This window comes from Patiria miniata, unplaced genomic scaffold (genome assembly GCF_015706575.1).
Source record: "Patiria miniata isolate m_02_andy unplaced genomic scaffold, ASM1570657v1 HiC_scaffold_15, whole genome shotgun sequence".
In the NCBI taxonomy this organism is placed as follows: domain Eukaryota; kingdom Metazoa; phylum Echinodermata; class Asteroidea; order Valvatida; family Asterinidae; genus Patiria; species Patiria miniata.
The window spans coordinates 1034521-1045089 of record NW_024037053.1 but is presented as its reverse complement, the minus strand read 5'-3'; the positions used below and the strand labels follow the sequence as shown (position 1 = coordinate 1045089).

The window sequence follows — 10569 nt, the reverse complement described above, 5'->3', positions numbered from 1 at the left end:
TTGAACACTTTCAAATGTGAAATAAGCATAGAGATGGATAGCTAATTTGGTAGAGTGCGCTGGAACGGTGATTTGTAGGTTGCAGGTTCAAACCCTGCTCCAGTCAATTTCTACGTAGAAAATAGAACACAAATGTGTAACAGAAACACACCAGCATGTAACAAGACCAATCAATAAAGATACTCCTTCGTGAAACTGATTAATCCTTTAATTCCCCAACATCCTTTCAACTGAATAGCCTCCCAAAAGCATCATCCAATTCAAAGTACCCAAAACCTTCTGTGTCACTTGGATGTCCGTGTTTGCCTAAGTCTTTACACAGGTTTTTTAGCTGTATGGAGTTCTAGAGAACATGAAGAGCAAATAACGGGCAAACAATAGGAAATAAAATATCAAGGACGAATGGCCACCTGAGTAAAATCTTTGCTATTGTTGGAGGAGATATAATGATCGGACACCGACAGGGAATTAAGGTATTTTTTCCCGACAGTCACAAATGAAAACATGGTGACCACTCAGAAAACACGTTTCAGACAGTAATGCATCGATCAATTTTTGTCAACAATAACAACATCAATAAATTAAGGAGTGTGAGATAAGGAGGCAACAATTGCATTGATGAATCAAACATCTTAACAAACTTCGAACTTTATGAAATGAAGGCAACAGAGAATAACAGCTGTTGATGTTTTTTAAATTATGACATTTTTATGTTAACCCAGACAGCATTTTCTTTCCAACAAATTTCTTTTCAATTTCTTTCTCTTTATTAGTTGCAAACTTTTCGTTAAAGACTCTGTGTCGGACGGTGACTCTGTCGATTGTGAAAATTGAAACTGTTCAAGATAATTGGAGAAAGCCTTTCCTTTTTTTTCTGCTAACTGAAAACTCAATAACAAAAAATGACCATGAAATTAAATTATGGCTGCCACCAAGATGGAAATGTGAATTAGCATTAATGCTTTATCATGATATAAACTTGCATGTGGCATGTGTCCAGGTTGCAACTGCAATGATATTAGCTTGTGTTTTTGGAACAATGATCAGTTTTTTCAGGTCCAAATTACATGTTAATTATTATTTATTATGTACTTCCCAGAATAAATCAAACATGCGCACCTTGACTAACAGGAATATTGATTTATAAGATCAAATCCCTATGATTGTCAGCCAAACATGTAAATGCCATCGATTGATCCACCGGCAGCGCTTTTGAATTTATGTGTTAAAACTTTCAGCAAATTGGGGCAATCATTGAAAGCCACTCATTCAGGGTAGTCAAGCTGGATAATTGAAACCGATTTATTGACATCAATTACAAGTGACTAGATTTTGCCATTAAGCAAATATAATAGTCAGCTGCTTTCGCTGTTACAGCTGACGCTATCCTCCTTATACAAATACGTGTACAACGACAGGATTAAACAGATGGTCAGCTCCCACGGGTGCAACTCTGAAACCATGTGTGAGAATTGCCGCGTTTACGCTACAAATCCATCAGCAATGTGTGCGACATTTAATGCCCCAGGTGCACAGGACGCCATCCTAAACTTTGCATCCGACACGTGCATCGCGCGCGTGTGTGTGTGGGCGGGCCGTCACCACGTCATGGGGAAGTTCTTTATTGTTAGGGTAATTAATTAGGACAGAGTTGTGGGGAATTTATACCGCTGTCCCCACAGCGTCTTCAGTCCCCATAGCACCATGGGACAGCTCGTGTGTAGTCCCCACAACTATGGAACAAGAATCTGTGTACGTGTTCATCTTTTCAAACCGTGGACGAAAAATACCAGAGAACAATATCGTCCACGATTCCCAGCATACGTCCGCGATTGGGGTCATGTACAAAACCTATGGGAGTCTTCATAAAAAGTTGGAGTACAAACAAAAGAGGGACAATAGGACGTCCACGATCGACGGTGAACACACGTTTGTGTGCGTGTGTGTACGACTCACAGTATGACTTATTGGTATTTCAAAATCTGACAAGCTGCGAAGGCCTGAAGGGAATTTGTTTGAGATATTTATAGGTTTATAGTCTGATGACGCTCAGGATTCTTCAGACCAATTTCAGTTTGTGAACAGACGGGGAAATGGTTATGCGGGTTCAGGAAGGGGACAGGATCAAAGCAGCCCCCTCCCTGAACCCCTCACTCTGTTATCTTGGAATAGACAACAATATTTCACATCAGCTGTTGCTCAAAATGTGCTACATGTGTTAGATGTATTCATAAAAAAAAATGAGCCAAGCCCCACAAGAAAAACAAAATCATGGAAGCGTGCCTAAATTTGGTAGTCGTGTACAAACATCTCTGGAGAAAAGAAAGTGCATTTGTACATTAATTTTTCAAGCATTTTTCCCCTTCAAAATCTGGAAGTCTTCACATCGAAACCCGATTTCATTTATTGCTGTCTAATGGTTAAAGATTAATGATAACAATAATCTTAAAGGTAACAACAAGAAAAACCTTCTACTAATGAAAGTTAATGCACTACTGGTGCACATCCACTTATTTTCATTTTGCATTCAGGATATTTTGCTTGTTTGTTTTAAAATACAATTATTGACATTAAAGCTAGACTGCTTAAATGGTCTCCATGAAGACTTTTCTTTGTGTCTTAAATCTGAGTCAAGACAGCAAGCATGGAAAAGCTTAGGATTCTAACTTTTTCCCCCATTAAATTTAAAACAAATGGCAAAAACTGTTGTGAAAATTCACCACCACAGGCATCAAAATGACAACCCTTGGAGAGTTTGATAACTGAATCAATTAGACACTGTTCAATGAAGTATTTAATGCATCACCAGCTTTGCGTCCGTTTTGCGCTGATGTCTTCTAGGCATTTTCCAACACATATACACACAAGCTTCACGCATCAACTTTAACTGAATGGATTCTGGCCCGCATGGACTGACTTGCAAATTGCTTGCAAGTTGCATTAGTCTATTTCTGGGGCCCATTAAAGAGATGGAGGGAATGCCGCACAATGGATGTTTACAGGAAGTTGGACTGTGTAAAAATCACTTGAAATTTTAAAGAGCCAGTGCTCGCACCTCCCATGTTGGATGATATCCTTGAACATTTGAATTGCAAAGTGAGAAAGTACACATCAAACAAAACAGAATTTAAGTCCTCATTTTTATGAACAATATTTCTCCCTAAGTAATATACTTGAAGCTCTTTTCAATCATCATATTCTTTTGTTACAAAAGCCAAAAGGCCATATAAAAAAGCGGGAAAAGTATTGCAAGCACAACTTATCCCTTCTTTATGGACTCAAGTTCTCCCACACACTTTGTGTTGTAAACGTGTATTGTATACATGTACATGCTAATAGGATTTCAGAGGCATTTGGGGGTACCAATTTAGAAAATGCAGGAAGTGGTAAACCGACAACAGACGGTTAAACTTATCACGGTTTTAGCGAGATTAAAAAAAAATCAGGTGGCGGTTAAACTTTTAGGTCAGTTTACGTTTGACATAGGTTAATATGGTGGCTATGCATGCTTTCTATTGTAAGGCTAATGTGTGTGGGTGGTTTTGGTCTAGAATTACATCACCATAATTAATGCCGTTATTGTTGAAATAAATTGAAAATAAGAATGTATGCACACCTGGACATCAGCTGTCAGAACATAATTGAAAGGTTTTTCGAAGAGAATGACATCCGTGTTTAAATTTAAAAAGAAATTGACAATACTACTAATTACTGCCGAACTAGAAACTGTGATTAGATTATCAATGAGATTGTATTGGTGACATTTCACTTTGACATTATCTCTTTCAAAGTTATAAAACAATTACCAAATAACTGTCCAAAATAATGAGATACATTGAATGTTTCCTTCTAAAAAAGTGTGTAATAATAGCAAAGGAATTACAATGGAACCGGGTCAATTTTCTTCAGGATCCTATCATGTGCATACATTATCATTCTACCACAATTTTGTGAGTTTATAAATTCAAACATTTTTCATAGGTGTAAATGTGTCAACATTTTGTCGGACTGCATGTCCAAACTTTGCTGTAGGTTTTTATGACTTTGCACGACTTACATGTATGTGTTCGTTTATTCAAAACTTCAGTTGTACTTCTGGTGTTACCCTTTCGAAGGTACGCAGCACCGTACCTGGACCCAAATTCATGTACATGTACATGTGAAATATATTGCTCAGTAACTTTAAACGCTTACAAATCAACAGAAACAATTCACATCCCAGGGCACTTTGGTTGGTATCCAGTTTTTGGCTAAGACAAAAACTGCTGGTGCTCATAAAAATGCTTAGCAGTTCCATAGAAGATGACCTATGATACGTGTAAAGATGAGAAGTGGAACAGTGCATCATAGAAGTCATTCTTACTAGAAGTAGGTTAATCTCAATTTTGGATCTCAAACATGTACAGAGGACATGCAGTTGATTTTTGACATGCAAACAAGCAGAATGCACAGGCACATGTTGCTGACCATCACATTGGTTCAAAGGTCCACGGACATCTTCTGCATGTCCTGTATCTGTACCGTATGTTTTCTGTTTTCCAGTCTTAGACATGACTGGAAAATATTAGGGTTGGTATAAACTTGTTTAAAAAAAAGATTTATTCCAAAAAATAATGCCCAAGTGGCTTCACATTTTGACCACAGCAAGGTCATATTCATTTACTAGCTTTTTACTTCAACATTATTATAATAGTAGAAGATTTGAAACTTGGATTCCTGTGCATACTCTACGTAGATCTTAATTAACTCATGTTAACTCCCTTGAAGATTTATAAATTTACGAGAACAGTCAGGCGGCACGATCCGTCTGCACAGTTGTAGCATATTTTACAGGTCTTTCGGATGTCGTCAATGCTAACCTACTGGCCATGCCTTGAATCGCTATCTCAGGTCCCTGAACTCGGCTGGATGAGCAGACATGGCGTCCCGTGAGAATACTGGTGCTATGAAGAATGTCGGCCTCCTCCAAATTGGCAACAGCCGACTGTTAATCAACTTGCCCTGAACCTGAATGGGAAACAAGGTCAAAAAAGAAAAAGAAAAGAAATTGTTTAAATATCAACTTTCTTTTGTCAACTTAGACTCATCTGTCAATAAAAAGAAACACCGTGCAAAAAAAGTGGCCCTCTTGCCAAACCATGTACATTGTACATTTTACAAAAAGGTGAGGGTACTTGACTGCCATTTTCTGTCATGCATCGGTCCTGCATTTCTGCAACCCAAAGACATTGGGGACCAAGGCTCTTATTTTTACAAAAAATGTACTTACATGTACGTTGGTTTATTTCACAAGAAGTTGCTGTCAGTTGCATAATCATAGGGATAAGACTGTCAATTTTAAAATGGTCTGAAAATTAGATGAACGGTCTGAAAGAGGCATTTCTTTCTATTTTGATGTCTTTCTCTGATCTTCAAAAAGTCTGTTTCATACAAAAGTCTGAGAAATCTCATGCCTGTAATAAGTGCACTATGCATGTAAATCTTTTTACCAATTCCCATGTAATTTGATAAAACCACACATGGATTTATACAACCTCTCAGAGGCCTTGAAACCCTCCACATCTTTCTTTTATTCAGAGTCGTTCTATTTTTGTTTGCGGGCCATCTGTTGTCCAGTAAAGTTATTTGCAGAGCACTCAAATGGCCAGGCCAAGGGAGTGTTCCTTTTGTCTCAGTGTTTGTTTCGACACACCCTTGCCCCTCTTCTGGATCTTTACGGGCCTTGTGTGACCCACTTCGGTGCCTAGTACGGGACAAGCAAACACTTCAGATGTTTTGCCGCTAATGTCAAAATGCTGCTCTTGTTAAACATGAGATACACAGAGTATTGTGTCGGCATCAATTTGTTATTTTTTTCTTTACGGGAAAACAGAGAAAAAAAACCCAGTGTTCTGTGTATTCATCATAGATGTCTCACACAGTCAAATTTAAGTTGGCCTGCTTAAATTACAATATTTACATTGTGATGTACATTAAGTTCTTTGATACCCTTTCGAGATTGTAGCTTTACTACATGTTCAATGTACGTACATTATGTATTTCAATCACAACTAGAATTTACTCTAAGGATTAATGCGCAATTTCACTCTTTTCTATCTCCAAGGACATCCTAAAGAGCACTTCAACAAATGTCTAGGTAGCACACTCGGATGTACATGTATCTGCAGTACCTACGGGATGCGCAACATCCTCTGTTACAAGCTTGACCTCATACTAAATCCCATCCATTAAAAGGATCTCAAGAACCTGGCAGTGGACCATGACCTCGCCTGCCCAAGAAATTCTTTCCGGTTCTTCACTTCAGTCGGCTGCAAAACAGTTTCATAATCTGTCTAATGCAATTTTTGGTGGTTTTCTTTTACTAATTCGTGTTAAACATCCACCAAAATACAGCCTAGGCCTCTGGTTACCACGGAGCATTATCTATTTCCATCTCTAGGGAAATTACTACTAATTTATCAGCTTCTCCAGTTGCGCCTTACGGCCCTTGGTAAAATAGTACCAAAAATTGCTAAAGGGGCCTAGCACGAATGCTGTACATGTAGGTTGATCATTTGAAAAATTGCAGTTTCAATTTGGTACTTATAATCATTAAAATTCTTAAAGGGTCCACGAGATTTCTTAGGAACATATTTTGTGCAACTTTCTACTCCTCTCAAATGTATGAACACTATTTGACATTTCTTTTTGGTAAAGTTTATTGCAAAGTGCACTTCTTTAAACATTAAAACATATCCATGCATATCCGGACAACAGAGGACACCATTGCTTTGATGTCATTTCAGAAGGACACTGTTCAGTTTAGGTGTTTTCTGTTCAAGTTGTGAACCCAAAATATGTTCACTGAAAGCATTTGTGAGAAAAGTTTGCTCATTGGCTTACTGCTACATGTACATACATGTATGTACCGGTACTGACACAACAACGAATCACCAAAGAAAAGAAATTTTACAACAGGAAAATATCCAAAAAAAATTGGCAACCCTTGGTGCTGAAATAACTGTAACATTGAGGTTTCTGCCTAAAATGACATCACACGTTTGCTCATGATCGTCAAAATTCACATTAGCATAACTACACAAAAGGAACCAAAATATCCTTGAAAAGATCAAAAAGAAAATTGAAAATATGGTTGAATGGGACACTAAGGTGCAATTTCAAGGATTGCAAAAAATACATTGATTGAGCCCTTTATTGGATTCACGATGTACAAATGAAGGCCATGCACTGTAATGCAGGGATGAAGAGCACAGATGTTGCCATGGTAACTGGGATATAACTTGAAGACGGTTTTTCCGAGGAGTAAACCCCCCAAATCCCTACATACTTGACTTTTTCTAACTTCATCTTGATCAATGCCATCAGCTTTGCTCAGCATACAGTACCGTTACACACACAAGTCGGATCAGGTTGCTCCGTGACCATGATGCCTCTCAGACAGGAATTGCCCAGTGGCAGACTAAGATCATTTGACACAAGACAATTCTCGAATGGGAAAATACATTCATCAAACTCAAAGCACTTGTAAACCTCACTTGAAAAAAAGCTCATGAATGCATGCACGCACTCTATGTGATGTACTTGTTTGTACAAGGTATGGGTTGTACCGTACTTGTAGGCAATTAACAAATTTTCGACTTTAAAGACGCTCCTCGCAAACTGTCCAGTGTAGACCTGTGCCAATCAAGTTCTAATTAAGAATAAATTTGAGGGGCGTAATCACTCTAAAATTAAACTGCATTGCAATCACTTCCCAAAAGGCTATAATTACACATACATGTACCGGTACATACAGCAGCTGCAAGCTCCTTAAATTCAAACAAAATATCTGACTTTTTTTTTAAACATAAAAAGAATAAACAACTCATGTACACGTAAAACCTTAACTAGGCATTTTTGCTAGGATGCAACCTCAATCCTGCAAAATCTTCTAACTGCCTCCGGGTAAAAATTGCATCAGCCTCAATCATCCAAAATCATCCGTTATTTCTTGAATGTGGTCCTTGGAGGGGTGACCACTGCCTCAATCCTGCAAAATCCTCCAGCAATCACTGTCAATATGTTGTGGCAGAGCCAGTGGCATCCTGGAACAGTGCGGAGGATTTCAGGTATAATCCAGGCCATAATTTATGCACGGCTGAGCATAAACAACACAAGGTCCGGCCAAAAACCTTGGCATAGTTATCCTCCAAAATCAGCCACATATTTTAGCCTCAATCTTGTAAAATCCTCTATTTTGTATTTGAGAAAGTTAGGGACAAAGTAAATAATGCAACAAAATTAAATATCTTTGAGCCTAGCCCTCCCTAATTGTTCAAAATCAGGCAGGAGGTTTGACAAATTTTTGCAAGGCTAATGAAGGTACTTGTAGCGCCAAGAGACCTACAGTGCATGGGGCATTAATGCCCTCGGAAAGTTAGAGCATTAGATGGAAACTTCAAAGCACCTCAAGATAACATTATGTGCATCTACTCAACAATCCAATTAAATATCATTGCTTTTGCTTATTTTCAGTTTCAACTAATTAGAATTAATTACAACGCGAGGGTTGGGACCAACTGAATAAAAACATTGTGAGGACGGAGCCACTGCCTTAATTATCAGTGTGTGCATTATCATACATACACATTGTAGTCCGTTATAATCAAATTGATTCTTATCAGGAGGTACACAAAACTAATTGGTCATCGGGAATGATTGTGACTGGCTAAACCTCGGGCATGGGACTTTAATCATTCTGTGGGGATAGAGAGAGGACAGGATTTAATTAAGCAAGGGCACTCGAAGGGCAACAGCATGTGGCTAAGAATTGGACAAAGTGAATTGGGAAAGAGGAGGATGCAGGTACCATACATGGAGCTGGGAATTATTAGAAAGATGATGGGGAACGCGACCTCTTGTTTTTTAGACCTGTTGGGGAATAAATGGTTGGAGGACTCTAGGTATTGTAGGAGGTTGGATAGGGAGCAAACTGAGCAAGGGCTTCGAGTGATTGCTTGATTTTGAAGGAAGTGGATGAGATGGATATGACAGAGAGTACAAGCATTACATACACTGTGTAGACTTCCGAGTAAAAGATGTCCACATAAACCAGTTTTCAGATACTTTGTGTGGACTTGCCCACATCCACACAAGGTTTCCCCCTCTCTGGAAAACAGGTTTAGAGACATTTTGGGGTGCGGTTTATCCGTCTTAAAATGAAGAGAAACACTCAAGGGAATCATAGAAAAAAAATTGTGTTGAAGAGTTTCACAGTGTGAGTAAAATGATATTTTTTTCACAGGTTTTTCTTAACTACATGAAAACAAAGGAATGTCCACACTAGGTATGTAACATAAACACGTGGGAGTTGGACAGGACGTTTTTGGATTGCAGAATGGTTGAATCCAAATAAATATAACGGCTCACAAAACATCAGGCCTGGGTATTACGTACTGCACAAATGCATGCTCAATTCACCTTTGAGTTTGACATAACCACACGAGGGTCTGACATAATGGCTTTATAAGTCCTCAGCAGGGTCCAGACTCCAAAGTTCTAGATGATATGATGATGAATTGAGAACAGGTTCAAATTTCAACTCACATCAAGGCTGTTACAACTGATAATGTAGTAACCAACGGATAATGTATCACCAACCGATAATGTCACACAAATTGACCGATACTGTATCACTAACCGATAATGTAACAAAAATTGACCAATAGTGTAGTAAAAATGTACTACACTATCAGTGGATTGTTGATAGTGCAGTAACATTTGCTACACTTTTGGTCAATTTCTGTTACATTATCGGTTAGTGATACAGTATCGGTCAATTTGTGTGACATTATCGGTTGGTGATACATTATCCGTTGGTTACTACATTATCAGTTGTAACAAAGGCTCAATTTGTTTTACGGCTAAAAATGTACATGTACGGCTTGCAGAAAACAACAGCATCCCACCTGTAATGAAACTTTAATTCCTCATTAAACATGAATTATACACCTACAGGTATTGGTAGCAGCTGGAAAAAAACGAAGTTCATTTGGAACAGCGTAATGTGTATTAGACATGTGGAGTGAACCGAATTGCCCAGAGGCAAGTACTTGTACATGTAAATGGAAGGAAAATACTACCGAGGCAGTGAGACGTACCAAGTCGGTCAACATTAATAGCTGAAAATGTAAAAATGTAGACTACATGTACAAAGAATTGTTAATTTTATCAATATTTTTTTTGTAATATTCAACCCCCTAGACTCCAATATGATGAAAACAGGCATGTTCATTGTGCCCCCCCCCCCCCCTTCCAAAAGCAAATTTGGCTTTTAAATGTTCGTTGATCAAATGGATTCACAACATCAGTTTAAAAAGTCCGGTTTACCAGGAAAAGAGATAATGACAGCAAGATTAAAGGGAATATACAACATTTGCAAACATCGAAAAATAAAACTACCAAGTTTTTGCGAAATACCTTAACAGGATGTTGGTAAATGACAGTCTAAAGCATCCTGTAAAATTATGGCACCTGGTATACTGTCATTTTCAAGAAAAGTGGTATTTTTGTATCAATTTCCAACGCTGA

The 10569-nt window shown here is 38.2% G+C and overlaps 1 protein-coding gene across 2 annotated transcripts in view; it reads right to left on the bottom strand.

Moving 5' to 3' along the window:
- Nucleotides 1–296: 296 nt before the first annotated feature.
- The window catches only part of LOC119722335 (G protein-activated inward rectifier potassium channel 3-like), a 32538-nt gene continuing 22265 nt past the window's right edge, over nucleotides 297–10569 (bottom strand). For both annotated transcript variants that reach the window (XM_038192386.1, XM_038192385.1), the window contains one exon: nucleotides 297–5007. The gene's annotated coding sequence lies outside the window, so the exon portion shown is untranslated. The remainder of the gene's footprint in view (nucleotides 5008–10569) is intronic.